Genomic DNA, 16130 nt, shown 5'->3' on the forward strand with positions numbered 1-16130 from the left:
CATGCAAATTTCGTTCTGTCCACGTAATCAGAGGAGGACCCGCTAAGTTTCCGTAGCCACGATTTTTTCGGGGGGATGGTGTGGGGGGACAAAGCGAACGTCATAACATTCGTGAATGTCGCATTTAGGCTTAATACGCTGTCACGGACGAAGAGTAATATTGCGGAAGGGATTGTGTGACTGCTGACATCGTAGGGGGAGGGATCGGCATTTGTAATGACGAAAGCGACTGTAGTACACAACGAGAACCCCCCCCCCCACCTGTGGAACGATCTTCGAGTTCTGGTTGTGGTTTCCCCAATATTTTGGCAGATCGTTACGAACACCGAAGTTTTGGCTCCAAATTAGTGAACTGAAGGAAGGGGGGAGTGTGTGTGTGTGTGTGTGTGTAGGGCGCTAAAAACAGGCAATAATTTATTCGCTCTCTCATCCATTCTCCCTCGTGTTTCATCTTCATCTATTTCTCTCTTTTCTCTGCGCTGTTTCTTCTTCGTCCTATTTCTCTCTTCTTTCGTTTTCTTCATCAGATCTGCTCTTCAGACGTTTCTCATTATTTTTCTCCCCCTGTACTCTTTCTCTTTCCTCTTCATGTATTTCTACTTTCATTTTTCTCGTTTCTGCTTTCAATGTCTATTTGTGTTTACTTTCTCTCTCTCTCTGTTTTTATCCATATTGACCTAAGCAATTACATTTCGCGGTTATCTTGTTGTGTGGCACGTGGTTTTGGCGCATCCCATCCCCAGTTGCTGATGCGCCATTAAAACTCAAACAGCCAATCTGTCTTTCTGTTTCCTTTTTCTTTTCTTTCCACTTTCTCTGTGTTTTTCTATTTTTTCTGTCTTTCTTTCTCTTTTCCCCTATGTCTGTCCTTCTTTCTCTACTTTCCCTCTGTCTATCACTATCTTTCTATTTTTTTCTTTCTTTTTACTTTCTCTCTCTGTTTTCATCTTTCTACTCTCTCCCCTTGTCTGTCTCGCTCTTCTTTCTCGCTCCTCTTTATACTTTCTATCTCTCCCTCTTTCTCTCTCTTTTTACTTTCTCTCTCTCTCTCTGCGTCTTTCGCAATTTCTCTCTCTCTCTCTCTCTATCTTTGATTTTCGCTCCTTGTTAATCTCTGTTTTCGTTTCTCTCTTTCTTTCTATCTCTCTTTCTCTGTCTCTGTCTCTCTTTCTCCCATTTCTCTGTCTCTCTTTCTTTCCCTCCTCTTTCTCCCTTTCTCTCTTCCCTCACATTCTCTATCTCTTTCTGTCTATTTGTCTGTCTCTTTCTCTCTTTTTATTTTTGTCTGTTGCTCCCTTTTTTTTCTCTCCCTAACTCTTTCTTCCTCTCTGTGTCTCCCTCTCTCAATCTCTTCCGTCCTCTCTCGGTCTCTGTCTCTTTCTACTTTCTATCTCTCTCTTTTTTCTCTCCTCTCTCTTTCTCTCTCTGTTTCTTTCTTCTTTCTCTTTTTCTTTTGCACATTTTCTTTCTCCATCTTTGTTTTTCTCTCTTTGTCCATCTGTTTTCCTCTCCCTCTCTTTCTTTCTCTTTCTATCTTTCTTTCTTTTGTCTGTCTCTCTCTCTCTTTCGATTTCCATTTCTCTCTCTTTCTTTTTCTCTCATTCCCCTTCTTCTTTCTCTGTCTCTTTTCTGTCTCACTCTCTTTATGTCTTTCTGTCTCACCTCTTTCTTTCTTTCTCTCTCTCTTTACCTCTGTCTGTCTCTCTCTCTCTCCTCTCTTTTTCTGTCTCCTTCTTTCTCTCTGTCCTCTCACTTTTACTATCTCTTTTTTTCCCTCTCTCTTTCTAATTTCTGTCTCTCTTTCGCTCATTCTCTCTCTTCCTGCTTTCCCCCTCTCTCTTCCTACTTTCTCTCTCACTTTCCCATTATCTCTATCTCTGCCTCTCTCTGTCTCTTTCTCTCTGTATGTCTCTCTTTCTCTCCAATCTTTTTCTGTCTCCTTCTTTCTCTCTGTCCTCTCACTTTTACTATCTCTTTTTTTCCCTCTCTCTTTCTAATTTCTGTCTCTCTTTCTGCCATTCTCTCTCTCTCTTCCTGCGTCCCCCCTCTCTTTCGGCCATTCTCTCTCTCTCTTCCTGCATCCCCCCTCTCTTCCTACTTTCTCTCTCACTTTCGCATTATCTCTATCTCTGCCTCTCTCTCTCTGTCTTCTCACTTTTACTATCTCTTTTTTACCCTCTCTCTTTCGCTCATTCTCTCTCTTCCTACTTTCCCCCTCTCTTCCTACTTTCTTTTTCACTTTCGTATTATCTCCATCTCTTCCCCTCTCTCTCTCTCTCTCTCTCTCTCTCTCTCTCTCTCTCTCTCTTTCCCTGTGTATTTCTCCATCTCCTCCCCCCTTCTCTCTCTCTCTCTCTCTCTCTCTCTCTCTCTCTCTCTTTCCCTGTGTATTTCCCCATCTCTTCCCCCCTTCTCTCTCTCTCTTTACCCATCCAGTGTACTCTCCAACTGTGCCATATTGGCAAAGCAGGAATAGTTTGAGCCAATTTGAAGTTTGGCGAAGCCGATTCATGTGGCGTTCGGAAAGCAGCAGATAGTGTCGAACGCTAATTCAGATGTCCCTTTGGCGAGTCGCACCGAGAGACAAAAGGTGGATTTAGTGCGGAGTCATTAGCGTAAGCCTCTCTTTGCTTCTGCGTCTCTCCGATAAGACACTCATCCATCACAGCTGATTTGCATAACAACGTCGTTAGATGCGCTCATTACAGGCGATGCAGTTGATCTCTTTGTCTGCCCTGATTACGGGCCGGCATTCCTCCTTCCTCTCCTTCATCGAGTCAAGGTGTAGTCGCGTCGCTGAAGGCAAATACTAACCCGTGTTAACAACATTAAGAAGCAACATTGCAGATGGAAAATCTGCGCGTGCCTCCAAAGCACTCTCTCAGTCTGCTCTTTATTTTCGGCACCGTTCACCACTTACCAAACTCGCACATTAATACCCCTCCTCCCCCCCCATTAGATTATAAACTCTAAATAAAGTGAACAACGCCAAAAAATCTACCCCCAAAACACCTTTTTTATATATTTTTTTCAAAATCTGCACACACTTAAAAAAAAAAAAATCGCTTCAACCAAAAATTATAATTTAATTTCGCAGAAAAAACTACAGAAACAGCGCCACACCTCCAAAAATTCAATTCAAGAAACTGCGCGCGCATGAAATATTCATGATTCGCATCTCCATAGTGACACCAACCACGTGATATGAAACGTAATATTTTAGCTACCAACTCGCGCTTCCATTGTTAAAAAGACCACCAATGAAAAAGACGTATTTCGTCAACGTCAAACGAGTCATCGACTCAAACTTTATGCGCAGTAGTCCTGCAAGAAATTAACGATTTGTATATTTTGAAAATGAATTCCACCATTTTTTTTTTTGCATTTTCAGCTCGATTAATTGGATTTAATCCACTTGTTGAAGATTAAAATTAGAGGACTTTTCCTCCGGGCTCTCAGGATAATCTCCAAACTTAATCAGACAACCATCAATTAAAATTTTAATTTTTCTCGTTGCCATCTGTAGGGGATGCTGCAATTATTGTGAAAATGGAGCCATTCTTGCTATTTGAGATTATTTTTTCTTGAGCATCGTCAAAGAAACGTTTAAGTCACAATTTTCTCCATTACGGTTCAGTGGATCCACCGGTGCGCGGGATCATTGTTGTGGAAGACAGGAGAATGGAGGAAGTGCATTTGCTTGTCATTGGCAGGTGCATGGCCAAGAAAATGAAGTCTCCTTCGAGAACGAATCATTTCCTCAGGGATGTAATTTTTTTCCCTCGCTTCTCTTAGCTAAGAAACTTGGCAGGCAGACAGAGAAAAGAGGTATGTGGATGATTTAAGGATGAATGGATAAAAGAGATGAAGGAACGGACCTGCAGGCTAAGAAAAAAGGCAAGACAGCTCCCAAAGAAAAAAAACTACGAGATGGAAAATTGAAAGCAAGGCGAGAAAGAAAGAAGAAAAAAACAGCTGAGAAACAAACGGAAGGATATTGGAATTCTCCTTAATTGAAAGAATGGAAGGCTCTTGCAAGGGCAGGATATCACCTCGCCAATCTTAGAAGCTTGATATAAGTTGATACCCTTCGAGATATGCGAGTCGATTTTGCGTCTCTAGAGGATCGATGTGTTTTCGAGAAGCACTGTCGTTTCGCCACTTTAGAGCTCATCAGTAATAATGGGATCATAGAATAAGCTACTTTATTTAAACTGGTACAGGAGCGCATTGCAATATCATTCAATTAGTTGACTCTCCATCTTATTTGGGGGGAGGGGGTAGAGTTTGCATCTAAAACAGTTTACCACTCATGGCTTATAAAACTTATCAACTTATAAAAGTAAGTTCAAACAAAAAAACAATGCTGCTACAAAGTAGTCGCCATCTTGGATTACTGTTTGTTGTCAATATTCAATAATATACGCATTGCGCCATCTGTTAAACAAATTTTAAACTAAAATTTTATTCCTATATAATTCTTTCCAGCCAATTAGCACAGTTGGTAGGATAGCTGTCCTCCTCACACCAGGTGGAAAATACCCGAGTTCGAGTCCCGTCGATCACGGGAGGAATTTTTATGGTCCTTTTTCTCACTCGTGGCTGAGTTAGTTGGTCAATGGTAAGATGGTTGTTAAAAAGCACAGGGTGGAACCCGTGTGCATCCTGTCCATCTATATTTCCACCGAGACAGACCAGCAGCGACAGGCTTCATTTTTTGGATGAATAAGATTCACCCAAACATCTGGTTTTGTTAATCTGCTTCCACAGTTTTCATTGGGAAGCATTTTCGTTTGTTGTAGTGTCAGGATATCTCCAGCGGTCCGTGAGAAACAATCGATCTGAGAGCACAATAGAAGGTGGTGTTTCATCAAATTTGTGATCTGCTTTGAGTCTGTCTTAGGGCACTGTAATGTATCCTGGTAGAAGGGGACAGTTGGTACCATGGCCATTCTTAAGATTATGGACTGGATTAGCTCTCTGGTGGCCGTTGTAATTATAAATCCCATTGTGATGGACTATATAATTCACTTAAGGGTGCTCCCGTCCACTCAAAACAATGACCATCCGAGTGTTTTAGCAATCGGTAAGGGAAGTGATCTGACAGACTTCGAAAAAGGGATGATTGTTGGCATTACAACAATCATCCCTTTGAAGGGTGCCAGTCTTCAGGAAACTGCAAATCAATGTAGTGTGCTGTTTGCAGAGTGCTGTACCAACAGTGGACCAGTAATACAGAGCAGCGAGCCGATAGATGGAAAACTGCAAGGTAACCATGGGCTGGATGACCAGCGGTGTTTCCAAGACCACAATCCAATGAATCGTACTCAATATGGGACTTCGGAGTAGGGGCCCAGTCAAGGTTTACGGATATCCATCACAAACAATACCTAAGGTTTGCATATTAATGGTCTTCTGGGAGCACTTTCTCTCAATATACAATAAATGATAATCTCATTTAAATTTTTCATCCCAGAATTAAACATTTCTTCAATACAAAAACATTTTTGAGGACCGTACTTTCCTTTTATATTGCGCTACTGAATTTTGGACAACCGGAGCCCCTCATATCAGTTTGGTTCACCTCTCCCCACCCTATTTTTGGCAACATCCCAACATCCAGCACCCATTAGAGATAATAGAAAAAATTGCGATATTTGTGTCTTTTCTCTTTATAGCAGAGAATTTGCTCAACGCCTTTCTTTCACTCAACCCCTCCCCCCCTGTCAGACGGTGCTGCCACCTGTTGGTTTTCAATCGAAGTAATCGATTTTAATATTTTTGCTTACTATCTGCGTTTTCATTAGACGCTCACGACCTTTTTACTATTATGGGGGTCTTCCGTTAGTAATTCACGATAGATTTTTGCACGCGCCAGAAATTGATTCGCCACCACTTAACAATAGTTTGGCGTGTTGTACGTGTTCTGATCCGTCTCCTGGTGTGGTTCAGTATCCTGTTAAAGATCATCAACTATCTTTTCTTGTGTGTGTGTGTGTGTGTGTGTGTGTGTGTGTGTGTGTGTGTGTGTGTGTGTGTGTGTGTGTGGATTTTTTCCCCCGTTATTTCTTTCTTGTTCCTTCTTTCGTCAAGACTAAGTCAAGTGGTGCTTCTTATAAGACAGATAGTCTTAACAGCCAAAGAGTGCTGGCACGGTATCATTATGGCAGTCGTTAGGCCTAGAGAAATCGTCTTTTGGAGACTGAGCTGCTCATTACCTTCGGAGCAGGGCTCATTGATTTATGGAGTTTTAACGTGGATGCTGGCTCTTAAGTGGATATGTCTGCTGATCAATAAGTAATGCGTGTTAGAAACAGGACGCTAAGATACGAATATTTATTCCAGTTATTCGTTGATTTATTTTCATTTTAAAGAAATCACAGAAGTGGCTTCATTCAGTTGATTTTATTATAAAAAAAAACTAAAAAAAACTAAAATAATCATGCAAATGGGAGCCAGATACATCTCTCGGCACGTAAAAAAAGAAATGAACCGATGTATCAGAAAAAAAAAATACATGCATCTATCAGTTATAATTCCCTGTCAAGCTAATAATTATAATCCTAGGCCTAATTAGGCTTAGGCATTTTAGTAGCTTCAATTAAACACTCTGATGGTTAAAGGGTTAATTTTCCTTAGAATTTAGTTCTGGATTATATTTAAGATTACTGATTTCTGCTTATATTAAAAAAGAAATAAAAAAAAAAAGCGCAAGTTAAATTTTAAATATCCATTAATGCTAAATAAAATTAGGTAAGCCTAATTAGGCTTAACGCTTTTAGTATAATTGATATTTAGTTTGATTTATTAATTATCTTAAGTATTATATTTCAGTCGCTTTCGATTATCACGTGACATAACTCTAGATTAAAAACTCCTCTACTCAAGAAGATTCATGATGTTTGAAATAAGTCCTGGTATTTTGAAAATGATCAGAGTTGCTGTTCCAGATTTATTGCATCGATTCTACAAGGGGAGGATTGCTGAGGGTTGAGAAGTTGAAGTTGCTCATAAGACCTCCATAGGAACTGACAAATGCTCAGGATATTCTTTCATTTATATAGATTTCTGTGGCACAATTGCAAAAGAGGTAAGCGAATCCTTGCTCCAGAGCATTCTTGGATGCAGAATAGATGTGCAAATGTCTCTCCTATTTAGAAGGAGAGGCGGATCAAAGGACAAATTTTTCTTTTATGAAAGTCCCAAACACGCAAAGTATTAGAACCTATCGTGCGTGCATTGAAGATTGAGATGAGTTATTCCACAAAACGGAAGCTGGAGGGATAAATAAGAAAGAGGAACAGTTGGTTCTGTGAGTTTGAAGTTGGACAGTAAAAGGATGTTGACTGGTTGCTGCACGTATTTGAACTGGTTTTAAAGAGAAAGAGGGGGAAGTGTAGAAGCCAATTCAGAAGAACAGTGCCCATGGAAGCATTTGGAGAAAAGGTATGCAGAAGAAGGAGAATGTCTATGAGATACAGAGTGGAGAGACTTTGTAAGAGATGGATCATCAATTTTCCAAACTGCCCTCTTTTGGATGGAGTCTAGAAACCTGAAAGAGATTTTGGGGGACACCATTCCAAACGTGAGAACCTTGTGGAACATCAGGATCAGTGGAGAAGTTAGAAGACAGAGAGCTATCTACCATCACCTGCAGTGAGCGGTCAGAGAAAAACTGACTCAATTACAAAAACCAGTTGGCAAACCACAAGATGGAAGCTTATTTAGAAGACCTTTATGGCAAATATGATCAAAAGCCTTTGAAACATCGAGAGAGACTGCTTGAGTTTCACCAAACTTTTCCATTGAATTTGTCCATGGATGGATAGCATACATCTCCAGTGGACAGATACCGACGGAATCCATATTGGCGATTATTGATCAGATGGAAACTTTCGATATAGTTTAGGAAATGGGGATTAATAGATTTCCAGACGAAAATTAGATGGCAGGAATTTGTTATCCTTTATGGGGAATGACTGGATATGAGCAAATTTTTAAGCAGAAGGAAAAACACCAGTAGAATGAGGAAGTGCAAAAAGACAACACTGAACAGAAGTAAGCTCAGGAGCAGAGGTTTTGAGAACAAGTGGAGAAATAGCATCAGGGCTCTTAGCTTGTTCAAAATCTAGGTTGGACTTAATAATAACTACTTTACAATTGTTGCGAGCTTTGGTGTAAGAAGAAAATGGATCTGAGGATTTATGCAGTATTCTTATCTTGGACTGCCTTAGCACATTTATTGGAAAACTAAGCTCTATGACGAGATATTTAAGGTGAAGTGTTGAAGGAAGGATTTCATCCTTATTAGAATAATTTGGCTGACACGGCCTGAGCAAATATTTGACATCAGAAGATTATAAATAGTAATCAAACTAAGGAAAAGCAAAGTAGAAATCCCGCAGACCATCCAATTTTGCCCTCTTCTAATGCCAATCAACACGAGGCTTTGAATGGCCACAAGAGGAAGCCTCCATTCGTGAAGAGACCGTCACTAAGTTGTGATGAGATGCCAGAGGGTCGCTCTCCTTGACCGTGTACTTCGAAGTATTGTTTTTGAGAAAAAGATCAAGAGTTTTGGGTCCTCGTGGGTAGCACAGTTGGTAGAATAGCCATCCTCCCCACATTGGGTGGAAAAGATCTGAGTTCGAGTCCTATTGATGACGTGAGGAAATTTTATGAGAATTCTTCACAATGTGGCTCAGTTAGTCGGTCTCAGGTGAAAGTGGCCGGTTTTTTCTCCCGGAAACAGAAATCTTCAGTCCTCCATATGAATCACTACACATCCCTACCCCTAATCCCATGCTGATTTGTGAGATCCACGGTTGAATTCGGAAATCCACCATCTGATATAACATCTGTCACTTGAGTCTCGACGATTCCAGAGATTAACTTTGCATCAGAGCATCAACTCACTTTCTCAGAGTCTCAATCTCTCCCAATAGTATGAGTTTTGAATTCAGTTCGTTCCATTCCAGACATCTTGCGCAAAGAAATGCACTGAAGAATGCGACTATCTTTTCTAGGATTGTTTCCAATGATGCATCAAAGAGGAGGAGGGTTTCAAGCTTTCAGGTCTGCCACCATCTTCCTCGATTCATAACGGGATTAAGAAAACCCAAATTAAGACTTAAGATTATGACGGTAACCCTAATTAGCTTTCATAAAGTACAAGAGGTTTTAGCTCGTTTCTCTCCAACTGCCTGTTTGGTTTACAACTACACCACTCTCTTAGGATTCTCCCGGGAATTGTCTGTAAAGGAATACAAATTCTCACCGATCGGGCAAATTATCTGTCTTATACCTTTACTCCTTCAGACATCGATGCTCTTTATCCGCTAAGAAGACCGCAATTGTGTCCATGACTGCTTGGATGTTCAATCAATATCCTCGCTACAGACTCCATCGCTGTTGGGGAACTTTGCTGATTCCACAAGCAAATTCACTTACATGCCTCCCGGGCATTTCCATGTCCTGTCCCTCCCTCCTCTTCTGCCTCCCACGATACTTGTGTGTCTGCAGTTCTCTGTGTCGGCCTAATTAACCGTATACATTGCCCAAACATAACAAGATTTAGTTGGGAAGCTTTGTCAGAAGAGGACGCATTTTGGCTTAATTCAATTGAAGCTAGTTTCAAGTAATTGTGACTGCAGGCTGATTTGTCTGTTCTGTGATCTTTTACACCTTCCAACTTTCACCTCAGCGGCATCGTCTCAACCCCACAAGTGGTTGGGGAAGTGGAATGAGCGCGTAGGAATTTCTTCTTCCAGATCTGTGCTCGGCAAACACAATTGAAAAGGATTTCCACTAATTAGTTTAATATCAAGGGGGGGAAGATGCCTTCGATGGAGAAAAGTGGGGAGCATTAACAACTTTCCGGCCCTACAGAGACAGACTACGTGCTTCACACACTGTATATTGGTCCATTTGCGCATTTTTCTAAAAAAAATTGACTGTTTGTACTTGCAAGGATAAAAATCTTTTTCTGGTTTTTCATCCCATTTAATAAATAAAGTCACCACACAAATAATAATAATCTGTTTTCATCTTTTAAATTCATTTTATTACAGTTAAAGTGTAAATAAGGCGGTAAGCGTACGCATTACTGCCTTAAGCAGACGACTACGAAACTAAAACGCAGAGGCTCAATTTTTATTTGCTGGTTTTAGCGCCATATGGGACGCTGTGATTATTTAAGATAATTATCTTAAAAATTAAAGATGTAAACTGAAATTAGCGGAGGAGTTTAAAAGACTGTGTGACCTCTGAAGAAGATTATCCAAAGATAACAAATAAAATCTCATTCCAAATATTATTGAAAGTACAAGTTTTTCATCCCACAAAGTGATCAAAGGAGTCTTGGTACATGGATTTGCAAATATTTGCTGACACCTCATAATTTCAGTTCAGCTGGACATCATCGATCACAGAATGACTCGTTAGCAACACCCTGGACAACATTTTGGTAAAAAGTAGATGGAATATGACCCACCAACCTGGTCTGTTGGTAAATTTGACTTGCCCGTCCCATTTTCTACATTAGCGCAACTTTCCTTCTTCTTTGCTAAAAACAAACTCCAAAGAAAAAATTGGACCGCTTAAAGCGGTCCAAAGCTGCACCATTTGTCTCTTTTCTGCCTTTCTCTCTCTCTCTCTCTCTCTCTGTCTAAGTCTTTTTGTTGCTTTCTGGCTCTGTTTCTTTCTCTCTGTCTTTTCTCTATCTCTCTTTCTGTCTATATCCCTCTCTTTGTCGCCATATGTCTATTTCATTTTCTCTCTATCATTTCCTCTTTTCTCTTTCTGTCTCTGTCTAAGTCTTCCCCTCTCTTCTCTCTTTCTGTCTCTCCCTCTTAGTCTCTCCCTCTCTGTCTTCTCTCTTTCTGTCTCTCCCTCTAAGTCTCCCCTCTCTCTGTCTGTCTCTCTTTTTCTCTAAGTCTCGCCTCACTGCTCTCTTTCTATCCCTCTATCAAAGTCTCCTCTCTTCTCTTTACTTCTGTCTCTCTATCTAAGTCTCTCTTCTTTCTCTCTTTATGTTTTTCTATCTGTCTGTACCTACGTCTCTCTCGCTCCCTCCTCTCTAAGTCTCCTCCTGTCATTTCTCCCTATCTAAGATTCCCCTCTCTTCTTTTTTTTTTTGTTCCTCTCTTACTTCTCTTTATCTGTCTTCCTCTCCCTAAATCTTCCCTTCTCGCTCTTGTCTTTCTGCCTCCTCTGTCCAAGTCTCTCTCTGTGTGTCTCCCCTCTCCTCTCTCTATGTTTGCCCTTCTCTCTTCTTTCTTTCTGTCTCTCTGTCTAAGTCTCGCGCTCTGTCTCTCCCCCCCTCTCTCTTCTTTCTTTCCATCTTTCTCTGTCTTCTCTCTTTCTGTCTCTTCCTCTCTCGCCTCTCTCTCTCTCTCTCTCTCTCTCTCTCTCTCTCTCTCTCTCTCTCTCTCTCTCTCTCTCTCTCAGTCTCCCCTATCTCTTCTTCCTATCTAAGCCTCTCCTCTCTTTTCTTTTTCAGTTCCTCTCTTTCTCTCTCTCTCTCGCTAAATTTTCCCTTCTCCCTTCTCTCTTTCTCTCTCTCTCCCTAAATCTTCCCTTCTCTCTTCTCTCTTTCTGTATCTCTATGTCTTCCCCTCTATCTTCTTTCTTTCTATCTCTCTGTCTAAGTCTCTCTCTTCTCTCTTTCTGTCTCTCTCTCTGTCTCTCTTCTCTCTCTCTATCTGTTTCCCCCTCCCTCACTCTGTCTTACTCTCTCTTCCTGTCTCTCTAAGTCTCCTTCTATCTGTCTCTCTCTCTCTTCCCTCTCTAAGTCTACTCCTCTCTCTCTCTCTTCTCTCTTTCTGTCTCTCTCTTTGTCTCTCTTCTCTCTCTCTATCTGTTTCCCCCTCCCTCACTCTGTCTTACTCTCTCTTCCTGTCTCTCTAAGTCTCCTTCTATCTGTCTCTCTCTCTCTTCCCTCTCTAAGTCTACTCCTCTCTCTCTCTCTCTTCTCTCTCTAAGTCTCCTTCTATCTGTCTCTCTCTCTCTTCCCTCTCTAAGTCTACTCCTCTCTCTCTCTCTTCTCTCTCTAAGTCTCCTCCTCTCTCTCTCTCTCTTCTTTCTCTAAGTCTCCTCTCTCTCTCTCTCTCTTCTCTCTCTAAAAGTCTCCTCCTCTCTGTCTGTCTCAGTCTCTCTCTCTCTCTCTCTTCTCTCTCTAAAAGTCTCCTCCTCTCTGTCTGTCAGTCTCTCTCTATCTTCTCTCTCTAAGTCTCCTCCTCTCTCTCTCCTCTCTCTAAGTTTCCTCTCTCTCTCTCTCTCTTCTCTCTAAGTTTCCTCTCTCTCTCTCTCTCTCTTCTCTCTCTAAATCTCCTCTCTCTCTCTCTCTCTCTCTCTCTCTCTCTAAGTCTCCTCCTCTCTCTCTCTTCTCTCTCTAAGTCTCCTCCTCTCTGTGTCTGTCTGCTCCTCTCTCTCTTCTGTCTTTGTTTCTCTCTCTGTCTCTTCTCCCACTCAGTCTCTCTATCTAAGTCTCTCTTTCTCTCTTCTCGCGCTCTCTGTCTGTCTCTCCTTCTCTCTTTTCTCTCTAAGGCCCTCGGAGAAAAAGACTGAGACAGGGACAGAGAAAGAAACAGACAGAGACTTACAGAGCGAGAGACTGAAAGAGAGAAGAGCGAAGAGAGCGAGAGAAGAGGGAGAGACTTAGATAGAGAGACAGAAAGAGAAAAGAGAGAGAGGAGGAGGAGACTTAGAAAGACAGAATAGAGAGGGGAGATTTAGGTAAAGAGAGAGAGAGAAAGAGAAGAAAGAGAGAAGAGAGGGGGAGACAGACAGAGAGCGCGAGAAGAGAGAAGGAGAGACTTAGATAGAGAGACTGAGTGGGAGAAGAGACAGACTTAGACAGAGAGAGAAAGACAAAAAAAAAAGAAAGAAAGAGAGAGAGAGAGAGAGAGAGAGAGAGAGAGAGAGAGAGAGAGAGAGAGAGAGAGAGAGAGAGAGAAGAAAGAGAGAAGATGACTGTTTTATGTTTCTCTGTTTGTAGGTTGCCTGTGTGCGTCGAATTCATCTCGAAACCGTGTCCGAGTTCATGCGTAAGGGTTGCTCCCAATATTTTGATGACGCAGTGTAGCGCACATCACCTGCAGCGTTATGTGTATGTCGGTGTCGTTACACGTTTTTTATGTGTGCCGCCGTTATTTGATGGGAGGGTTATTGTGTTTGTGTGGAAGAGTTTCATCTCTCTCTCTCTCTCTCTCTCTCTCTCTCTCCGGATACCTGACAATCCACTTTTTCTCCAGAACGCTCTGGGCACAATGAACGTTGCAGATGTCGCTGGTGACAGAAAACGTTGCTTTATGAGGAGCACGAGAGCCTCTTTGTTATTGAAGAGCGAGTCCCGGAGAATCGAAGGATTAAGAGATACGTCGGAGAGATAAATTAGCTCTCGCTTATTGTCAACTCTCCAGGATAGTTTTCACTCAACTCATTCTTAACCACTCTCCGAAGTAAAAAAACGAACTGTTAATATAACGGGACACGGACTCGCTAAGAAAACACCGCCTTCTTCAGCAAAGGCACGTCTTCTTAATGAATCTGCTGAAGAACAAAAATGAGCGTTTATGGCGTCCTGCGGACATTTTCTCCTACGAGAAAAATCCAACAAATTTTCATCGAGGAAAACTGCCCATATTGCGCATGTCACTTAAGAAAATATTCAAATCAACTCCCCATGTCCTTACTTGCCTAGGAGAAAAACAGCGATCAGATTAATAACCTGTTTTTCCCCCTTCTTCCCGCTGTGTGGAAAATTAGATTCGCAGCCACTGCGCTAGCCGTTAGGGGCTACTTTGGGAAGCTGTCTTCTGCAAGACGTCAAGACCGATACTCATACTTCTTGGGTGGACAGCTCCTTACCACGACTTATTCTGCTGGTACTGAAATCGCTGATGTTTATTTCCAGCACCAAACGAAAAATGCGCCTACGACGAAAGACACGTTTCTCTCTTATATGTCCACTCCCATCATTCAGAACGAGAGGAATTTTTATCCCCAATTTTTAGAAAATTGGAAAAATTGGGGATATGGTAGAACATATTTTAAAGGGGACATAGTGGAACATATTATAAGCCATTAAATAGGGATTTGTTGTTGTTGTTATTTGGTTTTTAGGAGCATTAGCAACTAAGGCCATATTGCTCTCCGGGATATGCGGTGGTCATTCCCTGACCTTTCCCCATCCTCCGTATTTGGTGGTGACAGGCTCGAACCCCGGTCTAATCAAGAAGCGTGTGCAACGCACTGTTGCTCCTTCCCACCTGGCTACGGAGGCGCCGAAATAGGGATTTAATAGGCCATTTTATAAATCATTTAAATAGGAATACAATAGGCCATTTTAAAAGGGTATATTATAAGATATTATACGAATGTAACAGGCCACTATTAAAATCCCTATAATAGGGATTATTAAAATCTCCATAATTGGCCTGTACATTAAAGGCACAACAAATGGCCAATAATAATAAAGACCCAATAATAGGCCACTATTAAAATATCTATGATAGATCACAATTAAATTCCCTATAATAGGTTGTGATAGGGATATAGTAGGACATATCATCTATATTAACCATATTACAGGTAATAGGCCATATTACTTATGATATGTAACCATATTATAATTACCATATTTCCTTTAATACAGGCCACTTTAAGACCCAAAAATTGGCCAATATTACACCAACAATAGGCAACTATTAAGATTCCTATACTAGGGATTCGCTATGACAAAATTATAGTAGGCCATATTAAAGTCTTAATAATTGGTCATTGTTATAACTGCCCATAATTATTTTGGCAGTATTAGGCCACTATTTAAATCCCCAAATAGGACACCAACAAAGCTCCAATAATAGATTAATATAGGATATAGTGGGCCATATTATAAACTTGCAAGGATATAGAGGTCATATTGTAGATGCAAGTAATAGATCATTACTGAAGTCCTCATAATTGGCCATTATTGAAGTTCCTATAATTGGCCCCTTTTAAGGTGACAATAATAGTCCAATATTAAAGTCCTAATAATCAGTCAATATTAAAATCCTCATAATTGGCCACTATTAAAGTTCCGTTACTATAGCAATTAAACTCCCAATCATAGGCCAATATTAGGCCACTATCAAAGTCTGGTGATAGGCCACTATTAAAATTCCTATAATAGTTATTATGGAATATATTATAATCTAGATTACAAGCTGTAGTACACAGCATATTATGAACTATTATAGAGCCATATAATAGGCCACTATTGAGGCCCGCGATTATTAGTCTTGATAATTGGCCATTAGTAAAATCTTGATAATTGGCCATTACTAAAGTCTTGATAATTGATCATCAGTAAAGTCCTTATAATTAATGTCGGAGCATTAGGCCATTTTTAAAATCCAAAAAATAGGACAACAACCATAACAGATTATTTTAGGGATATAGTGGGCCATATTATAGACTTTTCAGGAACAATAAACCCTATAATAATAGGTCAGTTTAAAGTTTCTATAGTAACTCATTATTAAGATATTAAAGCTCTTATAACTGGCTACTATTACAGGCCAGTATTAAAGTTCCTATAATTGACCAGTATTAAAGTTCCTATAATTGGCCACTATTAAAGTTCCTATAATTGGCCACTATTAAACTTCCTTTACAATGCTGATTAAACTCCCAATTATAGGCCAATATAAAAATCCCAGTAATAGCCCAATATTAGACCACTATCAAAGTCCGATGATAGGCCACCATAATAAGCTATAGTGCAGAGCATATTATGAACTATTATAGAGCCATATAATAGGCCACTATTGAAGTCCGCGATTATTGAAGTCTTCATAATTGGCCATTAGGAAAGTCTTGGTCTTGATAATTGATCATTAGTAAGGTCCCAATGATTGTCGAAGTATTAGGCCACTTTTAAAATCCACGAAATAGGACAACAACCATAATAGATTATTGTAGGGATATAGGGGGCCATATTATAGACTCTTTAGGGATAATAAACCCTATAATAATAGGTCATTTTAAAGTTTCTATAATAACTCATTATTAAGATATTAAAGCTCTTATAATTGGCCACTATTAGAGTCGTTATAATTGGCCACTATTAAAGTTCCATTACTATG

General features: G+C 40.5%; 1 pseudogene; it reads right to left on the reverse strand.

Moving 5' to 3' along the window:
- Positions 1–1343: 1343 nt before the first annotated feature.
- LOC150076745 (uncharacterized) overlaps positions 1344–16130 on the reverse strand; it is a 38224-nt pseudogene continuing 23437 nt past the window's right edge.

The sequence above is a fragment of the Mastigoproctus giganteus genome, chromosome 12 (assembly GCF_048544385.1).
Source record: "Mastigoproctus giganteus isolate SK-2022 chromosome 12, ASM4854438v1, whole genome shotgun sequence".
NCBI classification, from domain to species: domain Eukaryota; kingdom Metazoa; phylum Arthropoda; class Arachnida; order Uropygi; family Thelyphonidae; genus Mastigoproctus; species Mastigoproctus giganteus.